This window comes from Tursiops truncatus, chromosome 13 (genome assembly GCF_011762595.2).
Source record: "Tursiops truncatus isolate mTurTru1 chromosome 13, mTurTru1.mat.Y, whole genome shotgun sequence".
Lineage (NCBI taxonomy): Eukaryota > Metazoa > Chordata > Mammalia > Artiodactyla > Delphinidae > Tursiops > Tursiops truncatus.
The window spans coordinates 24315414-24331416 of NC_047046.1; the positions used below are offsets into that span (position 1 = coordinate 24315414).

At 41.8% G+C, this 16003-nt stretch overlaps 1 protein-coding gene and 1 non-coding gene across 5 annotated transcripts in view; one reads left to right on the forward strand and one right to left on the reverse strand.

Moving 5' to 3' along the window:
• Positions 1–11371, reverse strand: part of LOC101318616 (zinc finger protein 280B) — a 17003-nt gene extending 5632 nt beyond the window's left edge. Inside the window, exons 1-2 of one of the 4 annotated variants that reach the window (XM_033837274.2) lie at positions 11103–11371; positions 10336–10395 (exon numbers count right to left, since the gene is read on the reverse strand). The gene's annotated coding sequence lies outside the window, so the exon portion shown is untranslated. Of the gene's footprint in view, positions 1–10335; positions 10396–10491; positions 10511–10604 lie in introns of those variants that run through there. The other 3 variants (XM_019950576.3, XM_073790329.1, XM_073790330.1) reach the window with 3 other exon arrangements.
• Positions 9083–9155, forward strand: TRNAQ-CUG (transfer RNA glutamine (anticodon CUG)). Its single transcript has one exon. It is a non-coding gene; the product is annotated as a tRNA-Gln (tRNA).
• Positions 11372–16003: the final 4632 nt, after the last annotated feature.

Consider the following 16003-nt stretch of genomic DNA (forward strand, 5'->3'; position numbering starts at 1 on the left):
TGCACACCGCAACAAAGAGTAGCCCCCCTTGACGCAACTAGAGAAAGCCGCACAACAACAAAGACCCAACGTAGCCAAAAAATAAATAAATTTTAAAAAAAGAAAAAGCATCAAATATTCAATGGCATCTTGTTTTGTACTAGAATTGGAAGAAAATTTATATTAAATGCACATATATAAATTGATTCACACATACTGATTTCATATATGTTAATATAGAAAAGAAGTGTCAACTTCAAAGAATAGAATAAGAGTATCTACATATGGTCAACAAATAGCATAATTCAATGTCAAGCGCTTAGCACAGGCCTAGCAAATTGGGAATGAACTCTCTTGATAATCTCACCCCAACTCAACACTGATGTCTCCTAAATTTCTTCCTCTAATCCTGACTTCCCTACTAAACTTAAATCCAACAGTGCTTTGTGCCTCACTCCACCTGTCTCTTCACATAGCAGGCAAAGTAATGCTGTTCAAACAAATTAGACTGCATCACTGCTCAGCTCAAAACCTTCCAATGCCTTTCTGGTTCACTCAGTAAAAGGCCAAGTCCTTCCAATGCCTGTAAGACCACACTTCCAACCCTACATACTGTCCCCTGCAATTATCTCATACTCCTCTCCCCCATCCACTTCACTTTAACCACACTAACCTCCTTGCTATTTCTTGAACAAACTAAACACTTTACCTTACTTAGAGTCTTTATATTTGTTGTCCCTCTAATATGAATGCTCATCATTCAGATACCTACATGGCTGGCCCCTCACCACCTTCAGGGCTCTGTTCCAAGCCTTCTTCTCAGAGAGGTTCTCAAATACTCCAACCAACCTCTAATTCACATTCCCAATTTCTCTTCCCTTCTCTTCCACCTATAAGCATTTATCACCACCTAATATATTATAAACATTATTTATCTTGATTATTTTCTATTGTCTATCCAGTAAAATGTAAACTCCAAAGGGCAGGAATTGTCTTTTGTTGACTGCTGGATCACCAGCACAAAGAACACTGCCTAGCATAGCATGGGAGCTCAACAAATACAGAATTTGTTAAATGAATTAATAAATAGTAACTCTCATCAATATGAACCTTTATTTGTAGAGCAGAGTGTGCTCCATTAATTCCATGTTTTCTATCAATTTACTCTGAGAACCTTGTCTGAATCAGAAATTCACGTGTTGAAGCCCTAACCCCCAATGTGATGGTATTTGAAGATGGGGTCTTTGGGGGATAATTAGGTTTAGATAAGGTCATGAGGGCCCTCATGACTGGACTAGTGCCTAGAAGAGACATCACAGAGCTTGCTTCCTCTCTATTTCCCCCAACACCCCCCCAAATGTGAAGACACAGGAAGAAGGTGAAAGAGAGCCCTCAGTGGGGAACCAAATCAGCCAGCACCTTGATCTTGGACTTTCCAGCCTTCAAAACTGTGGGAATAAATTTGTTGTTTTTAAAAAATAAAAATAAACTGGGTTCCAATAACATTGTTGAACTTTCACCTAACTGATCTTCGTAGAATTTTTAGCTGTTGACCATACTGATTAACTTTTCATCCAACCAATCATCCGAGATGAAAAGTTAATTAAGAGTGGAGAAAGAATGATACATAAAACAAACAAGTTAATGAATGCGTTCATTTAGAACAAGAGTAACAACAGACCATGGGAATTTTCTTATCACTTCTCCTCTAGTGTCCTTATTTTCTACAATTACCAGAAACTTGAGAATTCGGGGTAGGGAGGTTGGACATGCCAAGACCTGCTAGATCTAAGGGATGAGTCCTCAAAAATCACTTCATTTCCCCCACCAACAAAGTTGCCAAGGGCTGTCCAAGGAGCCAATGAGAGGTTTCACTCCAAAAATAGCTGAGAGAACAGTGGGTGATGACCCACCTCCCAGGTTATTCCTGTGCATTTCAACAACGGCCCTTTAAATGGGTTTTGTTATAGCCACACAACAGATTTTTTCAGGCATCAGTCCCTCTTAAGTAACTTCCTGAGATTACACCACTAGGACTCCTCTGGTACCTACCCTCACCATTTTCCCTTGCCCGTGACTCTTTTCACCCATTACTGCTCCTCCAGATTCTTGTCCCAACCCTGTCACTCTCTCTCCACCACAGCACTCAAGTCCCTTCTCCACCACTCCTTCTTCCCGCTACTCCATTAACCCCACACAGTTGCTGCCTTAGAATTTAACATCCATTAAACACAGACCCTTGGGGGAAATGGGGGTTTCACAGGATCCTTAAAACTGCCATAAACATTTGGATTCTATCCTAGGGCAACTGAGCAAAACAAAAGTAATTTTTTCATAAATATTTTTTAACAAATATTTTTTCACAAATAAGCTCAGGATGATAAAGGAATGCAAAAATAGAGTCTAATCTAGCCTGGGAGTCGAGGAGGAGAACAACTATTAAGCCAAGGTTGTTCATGGTCAAAAAACAAGACTATTTCTATAGAATGGACTGAGAGAAAAAGTAAGGATTTACAGACCCTCACCACCACTTCCACTCTTCTTTTTTTACTTTATTTTTGAGGTCGCCCTGACATAAACCCCTTCCTTCGCCTGAGGGCTTCTTTCTTTCAAAAATTTTATTTATTTATGGCTGTGTTGGGTCTTCATTGCTGCACACAGGCTTTCTCTAGTTGCCGTGAGCGGGGGCTACTCTTCATTGCGGTGCACATGCTCTTCATTGCGGTAGCTTCTCTTGTTGCGGAGCATGGGCTCTAGGAGCGCGGGCTTCAGTAGTTGTGGCATGCGGGCTCAGGAGTTGTGGCTCACGGGCTCTAGAGCACAGGCTCAGTAGTTGTGGCGCACAGGCTTAGTTGCTCCGTGGCATGTGGGATCTTCCCGAACCAGAGTTCGAACCCGCGTCCCCTGCATTGGCAGGTGGATTACTTAACCATTGTGCCACCAGGGAAGTCCCACCATTTCCACTCTTGCTACCTCTCTGACCTCTCCTCTCTCTACTCTAACATTCATTCACTCCAATCCAGCTACAGTGGCTTCCTTGCTGCTCCCTTCGAAGTCTCCACCTGAAATTCTTGTCTTCCAGATATCCCCATGGCTAACACTTCTACCTCCTTCAAGTCCATGTCCAAACCTACCTATTCCAAGAGACTTACTCTGAGCACCTTATCTAAAATCACAACACTCCTACCTACCCAACATTCAATCCTATGACCCTACTCTATTATATTTTTCCTAATTTCATAACATCACCTTTTATTTCACAAGAGAATGTACATATTTATAATACTATCTTTCTTCTTCCACTGAACTGTTAGTTCCTTCCACGGGAGAAATTCTGTTTTGTTTTTTAGTTTGTTTTTGTCTGTTTTGTTCACTGATTTCTCCCAAGGGCCAAAAGCAGTCCTGGCATACAATAAGCACTCCAATATTCATTAAAAGAAAATAATTATCTCGAAGGGGATAAAAATAATTCAACAAAAGAAGGTAGGGTGATGGAAAAGGTAGGAAATGTTCAAACTTGGGATATAACCAATTTTCTTCAAGTCTGGGAGCCACCGAGGTGCACTGTTATACCAAATGTGAGAGCCCTGCAATCCTGGGATTCAGGAGGATGACTGGCCAGATCTCATCATGGGGACCAACAGTTTGGGGAAGCCTTTTCTTAGAACAGTATGGTTAGAGTACTACATTTCACCCAGGCAGGCAGGAGAGAAATTCAGCCACTTTCCCTTTTCCTTCCTTTCCTCCCAAGAGCAGCATCTTAGAAGAATCCACAAAGGAGATATGAGCAGGGTAGGAGTTCAACCTAAAAGTGGCCTGTTAGTTCTGAGGCAATTCCTTTCACTAAGACTAAGAATTTGGAGAGGGTTTGGAAGTATCAGGTGAGTGGAGAATGATATAAAGAGAGGGGCTGTGGAGGACCACAAAAAAGACACCTTAAAAAAAAATGGGGCTTCCCTGTTGGCGCAGTGGTTGAGAGTCCGCCTGTTGATGCAGGGGACACGGGTTCGTGCCCCAGTCCAGGAAGATCCCACGTGCCGTGGAGTGGCTGGGCCCGTGAGCCATGGCCGCTGAACCTGCACGTCCGGAGCCTGTGCTCCGCAACGGGAGAGGCCACAACAGTGAGAGGCCCGTGTACCGCAAAAAAAAAAAAAAAAAAAAAAAAAAAAGACACCTGCCTGCAGAAAAAGCATTTGACTAAATCTAGCACTTTTTCATGATGAAAAACAAACAAACAAAAAACCCTCAACAATTAGGAACAGAAGAGAACTTTCTCAAGCAAAGGGTACCTGTAAAACACCCACAGCTAGCATCATACTTAGTCGTGAAAGACTGAAAGCTTTCCCTCTAAGATTGGGAACAAGACAAGGATGTCTACTACTGCACTTTGAATCAATATTATACCTGAAGTTCTATAACCAGGACAATCAGGCAAGAAAAAGGAGTTAAAAAAAAAAAAAAAAAAAGAAGTAGCAGCATTCAGAATGGAAAAGGAAAAAGTAAAACTATATTGGAGAGGACATGATTTTGTATATACAAAATCCTGAGGAATCCACATAACAAGTATTAGAATTAAAAGGTTGCAGAATACAAGATCAATATAAAAAAATCAATTATGTTTCTATATAGTAGCAATAAATGTTCTGAAAATGAACGTAAATAAACACTTCCATTTACACAGTTACAAAGAATACTTATCAGAAAGAGAAAGACAAATATCATTATGATATTACTTATATGTGGAATCTAAAATAAGACACAATTGAACTTATCTATGAAACAGAAACAGACTCACAGACACAGAAAACAGACTTGTGGTTGCCAAGGATTGTGGGGAGGGATGGATTGGGAGTTTGGGATTAGCAGATGCAAACTATTACATATAGAACGGATAAACAACAAGATCCTACTGTATAGCACAGGGAACTATATTCAATATCTTGTGATAAACCATAATGGAAAAGAATATGAAAAAGAATGTATATGTACAACTGAATCACTCTGCTGTACAGAGGAAATTAGCACAACACTGTAGATCAACTATACTTCAATAAAATAAATTTTTGAAAAAAGAATACTTAGGAATAAATTTAATAGAAATGCAGCACTTTTTTATTCTGAAAACATTGAATTATACTAAATACATTGTTGAAGCAATTAAAGACCTAAATAAATGTAAAGACATCCCACATTCATGGATCAGAAGATTTAATATTGTTAAAATGGCAAGACTCCCACAACTGATCTATCAAAATCTTGGCTAGCCTTCTCACAGAATTGAAACTCATATGAAAATTCAAGGAACTCAGAATAACCAAAACAATCTTGAAAAAGAAAAAACTGAAAGATTCAGACTTTCTGATTTCAAAACTTACTACAAAGCTATAGTAATCAAGAAATGTGGCACTGGCATAAGGATAGAAACAGATCAATGGAATAGATCAATGGAATAGAATTCAAGAGTCCAGAAAAAAACCCATGCATTAATGGTGAACTGATTTTCAGCAAGATTACCAAAATAATCAGTGGGGAACAGATAAATCTTTTCAACAAATGTTGATGGAACAACTGGACATCCATATGTCAAAGAATGAATGAAGTTGGGCCCCTGCTCACACCATACATATAAAAAATAACTCAAAATGGATTGTGAAACTAAAAGTACAGCTAAAACTAAAAAAAACTCTTTAAAGAAAATTGGAGTAAATGGTTTCTTAGAGAAGACACCAAAAGAATAAATGACAAAGGAAAAAATAACAGGACTTCATCAAATTGACAACTTTTGGACTTCAAAGGACACCGTCATGAAAGTAAAAAGATAACTCACAGAATGGGAGAAAAATATCTGTAAATCATATATGTGACTAGGAACACATATACATATGATACATATACATTGATATGTTACAAGGGACACATATAGATACTAACATATGTGATAAAAGAATATATAAAGATCTTTTATAACAGAAGAATAAAAAAACAACTCAATTAAAAAATCAGCAGAGGACCTGAATAGATAATTCTCCAAAGATGATATAAAATGGCTAGCAAGTATATGAAAAGATGCTCAACATACTAATCATCAGAGAAATGTGAATGTAAACCACAGTGAAAGATCACCTAACACCCATCAGGATGGCTACTATAAGGAAGGAAGGAAGGAAGGAAGGAAGAAAGGGAGGGAAGGAGGGAAGGAAGGCAGGAGAAAGGAAGGGGAGGGGAGGGGAGGGAAACTGTTGGCAAGCATGTACACAAACTGTATCCTTGTGTGCTATGGATGGATTGTAAATAGTGCAAATGCTGTGGAAAACAGTATAAACGCTCCTCAAAAAGTTAAAAATAGAACTACCATATGATCCAGCAATTCCACTTTTGGATATAGATCCAAAAGAAATGAAAGTGGGGTCTCTAAGAGATATGTGCACATCCATGCTCACAGCAGCACTATTCACAATAACTAAGAGGTGGAAGCAACCTAAATGTCCATCAACTGATGAATGAATTTTTAAAATGTGATATACACATACAACGGAACATTATTTAGCCATAAAAAAGAAATTCTGCCACATGCTACAATATGCATGATCCTTGAAGACATCATACATCATGCTAAATGAAATAGCCAGTCATAAAGATAAGGTCATGAGGGCCCTCATGACTGGATTAGTGCCAAGAAGAGACATCACAGAGCTTGCTTACATACAAATACTGCATGCTTCCACTTATGTGAAGTATCCAAAGTAGTCAAAGCAATAGAAAAGAAACATAAAGGAGAATGGTGGATACTATGGTCTAGCAGGAGAGGGAAAAGTTTGTTGTTTAATGGGATGGGTAGTTTCAATTTTGCAAGATGAAAAAGTCTAGAGATCTAAAAGTCTAGAGATCATTTCAAAACAATGTAAATGGGGAATTCCCTGACGGTCCAGTTGTTAGGCGCTTTTACTGCAGGGAGCCTGGGTTCGATCCCTGGTCGGGAACTATCCTGCAAGCCGTGCAGCGTGGCAAAAACAAAAAAACAAAAAAGAAAAAAACAATGTGAATATACTTAACACTTAAAAATGGTTAAGATGGGGCTTCCCTGGTGGTGCAGTGGCTAAGAATCTGCCTGCCAATGCAGAAAACACGGTTCAAGCCCTGATCCGGGAAGATCCCACATGCCACAGAGCAACTAAGCCCGTGTGCCACAGCTACTGAGCCTGCGCTCTAAAGCCCGTGAGCCACAACTACTGAAGCCCACGTGCCTAGAGCCCGTGCTCCGCAACAAGAGAAGCCACTGCAGTGAGAAGCCCACACACCACAACAAAGAGTAGCCCCATTAGCTGCAACTAGAGAAAGCATGTGCCCAGCAACAAAGACCCAACGCAGCCAAAAATAAAATAAATGAATTTTAAAAAAATGGTTAAGATGGTAAAATTTATGTTATATGTTTTTTACAACAATAAAAAAACCTTTTTTAAACAGGCAAAGGATTCGAAGAGACATTTCACCAAAGAAGATGCTATACAAATGTCCAATAAGCACAGGAAATACTGCTTAACATGATTAGGAAAATGTAAATCAATCACAATGAGATACTCCTTCACACTCACTAGATTGGCTATAATCAAAAAGAGAAACAATAACAAGTGCTGCAGAGGATGTGGAGAAATTGGAATCCTCATATATTGCTGGTGCAATTGCTACAAAGTGCTACAACCACTTTGGAAAACAGTTTGGCAATACCTCAAAAATTAAATATAGAGTTACCATATGATCCAGCAACTTCACTCTTAGATATATACCCATAAAAACTGAAAACATTAAGTCCACGCAAAAACAATGTTAACAGCAGCATTCCTCACAATAGCCACAAAGAGCACACAATCCAAATGTCCACTAACTGATGAATGGATAAACAAAACTGTGGTGTATGCTTACAGTGGAATACTATTCAGCCATAAAAACAAAGCACTGCTGTGTATCTATGACATGGATGAACCTGAAAACATGCTAATTGAATAAAGCCAGACACCAAAGGTCACATATTGTATGTGAGAGAATTGTATGTAGAGGAGAATCAAGAAAGAGAAGCATCCTGTAATCTAAATGAAAATTTTTTTCAGGGAGGAGGAAATGAACTACTTTGATAAATGCCGCCAATAAATCAAATAAAATAAAAACTAAAAATTGACCATTGAGTTAAACATTGTGGAATTCATTAGTAACCTTGACAAGAGTGGATTTAAAAGAAAACAAGAGACTTGGAGATAACAAGTATGGCCAACTCTGTAGAAGTTTTCCTATAACTAGCAAGTATGAAATAAAACAAGCAGAAGGGGGATGTGCCATCAAAAGATGGATTTTTTAATGAGAGGTGACATTATAATCAGCCTGTCTGCTGATGGGAACCGTCCAGATAAACAGAAAACTTAATCCGAAGAAGAGACTTGCTAGAATATCCTTGAACAAACAGGAATTGATTGGATCTAGTATACAAGAAGTGTACACAAGCCAAATAATTCACTCATAGTAACAGACCTGAGACCATATGAAGAAAGGCTGGCATGGTGGATTAATGAGTATGGTAGCCAGCCTCCAAGATGGCCCCAAATGAATCCCGCCTCCTGGTATTCCCAATCCTGTGTAGCTCTCCCTCACACTATCACAGGGTTGACTGTGAGACTAAGCAAAGACAGAAGTGAAGGTGTGTAACTTCTGAAAAAGACTCTGCACTTCATCTTGGGTGCAAATTCTCTCCTGAATCACTCGCTCTGGGGGAAGCCAGCAGCCATGACATGAGCAGCCCCATGGAGAGACTCAGAGAGGGAGGAACTGAGGCCCCTTGCTAACAGCCAAGTGAGTGAAGTTAGATTCAACAAAAGTCATGGAGAGACCCTGAGGCAAAACCACCCAGCTAAGCCACTCTTGGATTCTAGACCATGAGATAGTATGTTTTTTCAAGCTATTAAGTTGTGAGATAATGTGTACAACACAGATATTTCAAGTTACCATATCACTCACATGTCGTACTTGCAACTCTGAACTGTCATACACAGAATAGCTCTCTTATAAGTACAGCAAAATTTAAAAAACAAGCAAACGAAAAAAACAAAACGGGAATTCCCTGGCAGTCCAGTGGTTAGGACTTAGCACTCTGACTGCTGGCGCCCCAGGTTCAATCCCTGGTTGGGGAACTAAAATCCCATAAGCCACGCGGCGCAGCCAAAACAAAACAAAACATGGCAAAATTGACATGCCATGAAGCTTGTATAGTCAAATCAAACTTGTATAGTCAAGCCAAGGACTCAAAGTTGTACCAGCGACAGATAAGTAACTATACAACAGAGCTGTATGCACAAGTTGCTGGGCATAAAAACTTGTTTACTGACATTAAGTGAACACAAGATACCCCGCCCATCCAGTCACATTCAATTACTTCATGAAATAAAACCCTTAAGGAAAAGGGTACAGAAATGAACAAACTAATCCCATGGAATCATGTTAAATCACAACACATTTACTCTGAATGAACCACTTTATTTATTTATTTATTTGGCCGTGCCACGTGGCTTGTGGGATCCCAGTTCCTCGAACAGGGACTGAACCCGGGCTACTGCAGTGCAAGTCCAGAATCCTAACCCGGAGGCCACCAGGGGGCTCCCATCACTTTATTATTTTAATACATTAGCTGAAACCTTAGGCCACGTGCATCAGCCCACATTAGCCTCACTGCGTGGTAGAAGTCAGCTTTACACAACTTAAAAATCCATGGTGCTCTTACTTTTTTCCCTTTCAAAACAGCAGGTGAAAGCCGGCCCCCAGCCCCCTGCCCCTTTTTAAGGCCGCAACTTAGAGGTCTCCAGAACGAGCTGAACCAATGAGTGCCCTGAAGTCGTCACACCCATTCTGGGTCGGCTCCCACCCGCGTGTTAGCCCGGGAGAGAAGAAAAACGCTAAGGATAAAAAAGATACCACTCTGGGGGCTTCTCTGGTGGTGCAGTGGTTAAGAATCCGCCTGCCAATGCAGGAGACACGGGTTCGAGCCCCGATCCAGGAAGATCCCACATGCCACGGAGCAACTATGCCCGTGCGCCACAGCTACTGAGTCTGTGCTCTAGGGTCCGAAAGCCACAGCTACTGAGCCCGTGCGCTGCAACTACTGAAGCCCGTGCACCCTAGAGCCCGTGCTCCACAACGAGAGGCCACCGCAATGAGAAGCCCGCGCACCATAACGAAGAGTAGCCCCCGCTCGCCACAACAAGAGAAGGCCCATGTGCAGCAACAAAGACCCAACACAGCCATAAATAGATAGATAGATAGATAGATAGATAGATACCACTCTGGTTCTCATTAGAAAGACGTCTGTCACCTTACCTCAGGCGCGCACTGAAAACCTGGGGGCTTGAGATTTTCCAGGCAGGAGCAGGTCGCATCCTAGAGACCAGCAGAGAAAAGGGTGAGGGTGAGTCACGTGTTACAGGATAATCCTATCCCCCAGGCCCTAGCCGGTCCTGCCCTGAGCATGTTTACCAGGCGTCTCACACTGAACCAGAGAACAGAATCTCGAACAAGCCTCCTCCTCACCTCCCCTCTCTCAGTAAAAACCACCTCATCTGCCACCTGCCCAAACCAAAAGCCTGGACCTCGGGCGCCCAGGAGGGCTCCCACAGGGGGCCCAGGCGCAGCGGCAGGGGAGAAGCCACCAGATCGATTTGTTTTTTGGTTTTTTTTAGCTGCGCCCTCCTGACAGCGCCTGGACCCACGGCTCTCCAGAACCCCGCCGGGCCTGCGTCACAGAACTGCCCTGACGTTGGTTTGTGTTGTAACGTATTAGGAGACCTCGGCGGGGGCCGGGGGCCTGATACGCCCTTCCCCCGAGGCCAGCTCGGCCCACCCCTGGGGGAGGGAGGCTGACGGAGAGCGGCGCCCGCCCAGATTGGGGAAGGGAGAGGGTGAAAGGGATGTCAGGGCCTGGGCCTCACCCTCCCTCCTGAGGGCCCGCGGCCCCACACAGGCCGCCAGGGCCGTGCCAGGCTCGGCGCTCGTGAGGACCCGAGAAACCCTCCCTTCGGCCCTCAGGGACCGCTCCGGCCGCGCCACGGTCCCCGTCGACGGCGGGGCCAGAAAGTCCGGCGGCTCACCGGCCCCGAGGCGCTCCCCTGGCGAAGCCTGAGGCGACTACGCCTCCTCAGGCCCCGGGCGCCGCAGACGCCGCCAACGCCCACGCCCCGGCTCGCGCGCCCGCTGTCACCTGTGATTGGCTGCCAGGTGCCGGCGCGAGGTCGGGCGCTGTGGTCTGATTGGCAGCGAGTCCGGGTGGGCGCATGCGCGCTCTCTAGCGCCCCGGCAGTTGCAACCGTTGGGAGCGGGGTCAGGCTGAACCTGTGTCTCAAAGGTCTTGGGCTGGCAAGACGCCAGAGTTCGCCAGGGCTCAGGGTAAAGAGCGGGCTCCCAGTCCCTCAGGGGAGTCCAGCTCTTGCAATCCTCAGGTGTGATCCCTCTCCCATAAAAGCACTATCTGCCGGCCCCTTGCTTAAGGAACTTTGCAACTGGGTGTTGAAGCCCGTCTTCTTGGACTTGCATTTGGGGCCAATCCAGTGCAGCCTGCCTCCTGTTTTTGTACAGCCTGCAGCGAGCTAAAAAAAGAGCTTTACAATAAAAAAAAATTCTTTTTATTTTAGAGCTTTACATTTTTTAATGGCTGGGGAAAACCACAAAGAGAATATTATTTTGTGACAAGTGAAAATTATATGAAATTCAATTATCAGAGTCCTTAAAGTTGGAACAGGGACTTGCTTGTTCCTTTAGTTATCATCTATGGCTGCAAAGTAGATTAATTGCCAGAGATCATATTCGCAAGCCTAAAGTATTATTTGGTCCTTTACAGAATCTTTTTATTGAAAATTAATTTATTTATGGCTGTATTGGGTCTTCGTTTCTGTGCGAGGGCTTTCTCTAGTTGTGGCAAGCGGAGGCCACTCTTCATCGCGGTGCGCGGGCCTCTCACTATCGCGGCCTCTCTTGTTGCGGAGCACAGGCTCCAGACGCGCAGGCTCAGTAATGGTGGCTCACGGGCCCAGTTGCTCCGCGGCATATGGGATCTTCCCAGACCAGGGCTCGCACCCGTGTCCACTGCATTGGCAGGCAGATTCTCAACCACTGTGCCACCAGGGAAGCCCCTACAGAATCTTTTTTAAGTGCCCTGTTTTGCTGGAATCTCCTAGTAATCGTTTGAAAAAAAAAAAAGTTTTTGGTTTAATCTATAATGCTATATTCTTCTCTATTATATTCATTTTCCATTCTTTATTATTTCCTTCCTTCTTATTACTATAGGTTTGTTCTGTTGCTCTCCTTTACAACTTTTTGAGATAAAGGCCTAACTCATTTATTTGTAACTGATTTCTCTTGTATGTAATGCTATAAATTTACCTTAATTTACTAAAGTACAGATTTAACTGTGTCCCACAATTTTTGCTTAATAATGTGTTTGTTCATTATCATTCACTTCCAAGTATATCCTAATTTCCATGTATATCCTAATATCCTAATATTCTCTTCTTAAAACAAGGATTATGTATTATATACTAATATATTTATTTTCCAAATCTATGGGATTTTAAAAGCTGTTTCTTTATGAATTTCTCATTTTGTTGCATTATGGTCAGATCACACAGTTTAAATGTTATTGATCCTTTGAAGATTTCCATTCAGTGAAGTATACCATAGTCAAAATGAAGAGGATGTAATGTAGAGAAAATATTTGCAATGTCTAAAATGCGTATATGTGAAATGACCTCCTTTAGGCCTCACAATTACTCCAATACCTTTCAGTAAACTACCATCAACTAAGCTCCAGGCTTTATTCAAATTTCACTAGTTTTCCCACAAATGTCCTTTTTCTGTTCCAGATTGCCATATAGGATACCGAATCACATTTAATTGTAGCACCTCCTTAGCTTACTCTGGTCTATGGCAGTTTCTTAAACTTTCCTTGCTTTTCATGACTTTTGACAATTTTCAGGAATCCTTAAGTGTCGGGTATTTTGCCAAATGATTCTCGGTTTGAGTTTGATGTGTTTCTCCCGGTTACACGGGTTTATAGGTTTTTAGAACTATACCGCAGAGGTGAGGTATCCTTCTCATCACTTCCCATCAGGAATACATACTATCAATATGACTTACCACTAGTTTCTCCACTGTAAAGTTACTTTTCTCCCCCAGCCATATTCTATTCATTGGAAACAAGTCACTAAATCCAAACTACACTTAGGGAGGGGCAAGGAAGCTCATTGAGGGGAAACATCTATGAGAAACACAAATTATCAAGTACACAAATTAATTGGAACTCATTTGTAAGGAAGATCTGTTTCTTCTAGCTTTACCTTTTAATTTTAAATTAATCAAATTGAATAAAATTAAAAATTTAATATCTCAGTCTACACACTAGCTACATTTCACCAGCTCCGTAGTCACATGTGGCATATTGGACGGAGCAGATACAGAACATTTCCATCTGAAATTTCCAGTGGTTAGGACTCCACACTTCCACTGCAGGAAGTACAGATTCGATCCCTGGTCAGGGAGCTAAGATCCCACAAGCCTCGCAGCATGGCCAAAAAGAAAATTCTACAAGATGAATACTCCAACCAAAAAATGGGCAAATGATATGAACAGGTCACCTCACAGAAGAGAAAAATACACATTTATACATGTGAAAAGCTGATCATCCTTATTAGGAAATAAATGTTACATTACATTTTAGGAAATAAATGTAACAATAACATTAAAAAAAATTCCATCACTGCAGAAACTTCTGTGGACAGCACTGACTTAGATCATTCTTCTTTTAAAACATAATGCACTTAAACATATGAATTTCTTCTAAGAACTGCTTTAGCTCTGTCCCATAAATTTTGCTGTTTTCAATATCATTCAATTCAAATATTTTCATTTTTTCCATAGTGATTTCTCATAGGAGCTACAAGTTATTTAGAATCAGAACCAGGACTAGGGTGAGCCTCAGACCACAACATTAAAGAGGCTTGTGAAACACAGGCATGGCACGTTTGTGCTTTGGGCTCCTGGCAACACTTACTCTGGCCCCAGCCCTGTCTGCTTCATTATATTGCTTCATTTCAAAATTTTGGGGTTTTTTTCCTTAATTATCTTTCTGGTTGGTTTTTTTGTTTGTTGTTTTGTTTTGGTTTTGGCCATGCCTCAAGACTTTTGGGATCTTAGTTCCCTGACCAGGGATTGAACCCTAGCCCTCAGCAGTGAAAGTGCCAAGTCCTAACCACTGGACTGCCAGGAATTCCCATATCTTTCTGTTATTGATCTGCAGCTCAATCTTCCTGCAATCAGTGGGTAGTTACAAAAAGCCCTATAACTCATGTCACAATTGATGAACTACAGTACACAATGAACTACAGTGTCTTGAGAACAAGATAAGAATGTTCACTATAACCACTGCAGTACAACAAAACACCTGGAATAGCCAAGATAATTTCAACACCAAAGCTGGAGAACTTAAACTCCCAGATATCTGTGTTAGGGTTCTCCAGAGAAATGCAACCAATAGGATATATACATGAGCAGGTATGTTATGGGAATTGGCTTATGTTAAGTCCCACCATATGCTGCCTGCAAACTGGAGAACCAGGAAAGCCAGTGATATAACTCAGTTCCAATCTGAAAGCCCAAGAACCAGGAGCCTTGATGTCCAAAGGAGAGATGGATGTCCCTTCCTTCCCCTTTGTTCTCTTAGCAATGAACCCACATCCCATCTTAGGGATCATCCACATTCTCCTGGATGATGCCAACCCACATTGCTGAGGATTTATATTTTTACTCATTCTACTGATTCAAATGCTAATCTCTTCTGAAAACACCTCACAGATATACCCAGAAATAATGTTTCACTAGCTATCTGAGCATCCCTTAGCCCAATCAAGTCGATAAAAAAAATTAACCATCACACAAACTTAGGCAGAACCCCAGTAATTAAGAGCTATAATAATTGTGGCATTAGCACAAGACTAGAGCACTGGACAAATGGAATGGAGTCCAGAAATACATATACAGCCATCTCCCTGATTTACACAGAGCTTCCACCGCAATACAGTGGCATGGTCTTTTTAGTAAATGGTGGTTGATTTGAATACACATATGAAAAAACTAACATTGATACCTTGATTTATCACACCATAAATAAAAAAAAAATACATTTGAGCTAGATCAGACCTAACTGTGAAAAGCTATACCGTAAAATTTCCAGAAGAAAACATGAGAGGAATATGTCCTTGGCAGACAATTTCTTAAACAGAACATTCCATGAAGCACCACTCTTTGTACATATGTACACCCATGAAATCACCATCGAGGCCAAAATAAGGGACGTTTTCAGGGTCCCAAAAGTTCCCTAATGCCCTTCCCAGTTGACAGTCTATAGTTTTGTTTTGTTTTTTAAGAGGAGGAGCAAGACTTGAATAGGCACTTAATAAAAGAGAGTAATATTCGAGTGGACAATAAGCATGTGAAAAAAATTCTCAAAATCATTACTCATCAGGAAAATGCAGATGCAACTACAATGCGATACCACTACAACGTCAAGAGAATAGCACTAATTGTTCCTGAACAAAACTTGAGTCTGCTTTACCGAGCGCAGTAAAGCAAATCTACTAACACCATGTTGTGATGAAGGAAAGTACTGTGTTTATTGCAAGCCATCCAAAATGGGACCAAGCAAGAACAGGCAGCTCATGCTCAAAAGACCCAAACTCTGGGATGGCTTTCAGGGAAGGGTTTTTAAATACAACGTGAGGGAGAGGGTGGCAGGGTGTGTGATCGGCTCATGCACAATTATTATGACCATGGGTTGGTGGTGAGGTAACCAAGGTTGTATTTCAGGAGTCAACATCATCAACCTTCTGGTTCCAGCTGGTCTGGGGTCTACATGCTGGTGGGCAGCATACAGTTAACTTCTTCTGTCTTCTGGGGGTTTTAGTTTCTGCAAAACAACTCAAGGATATGGCTCAGGATATTA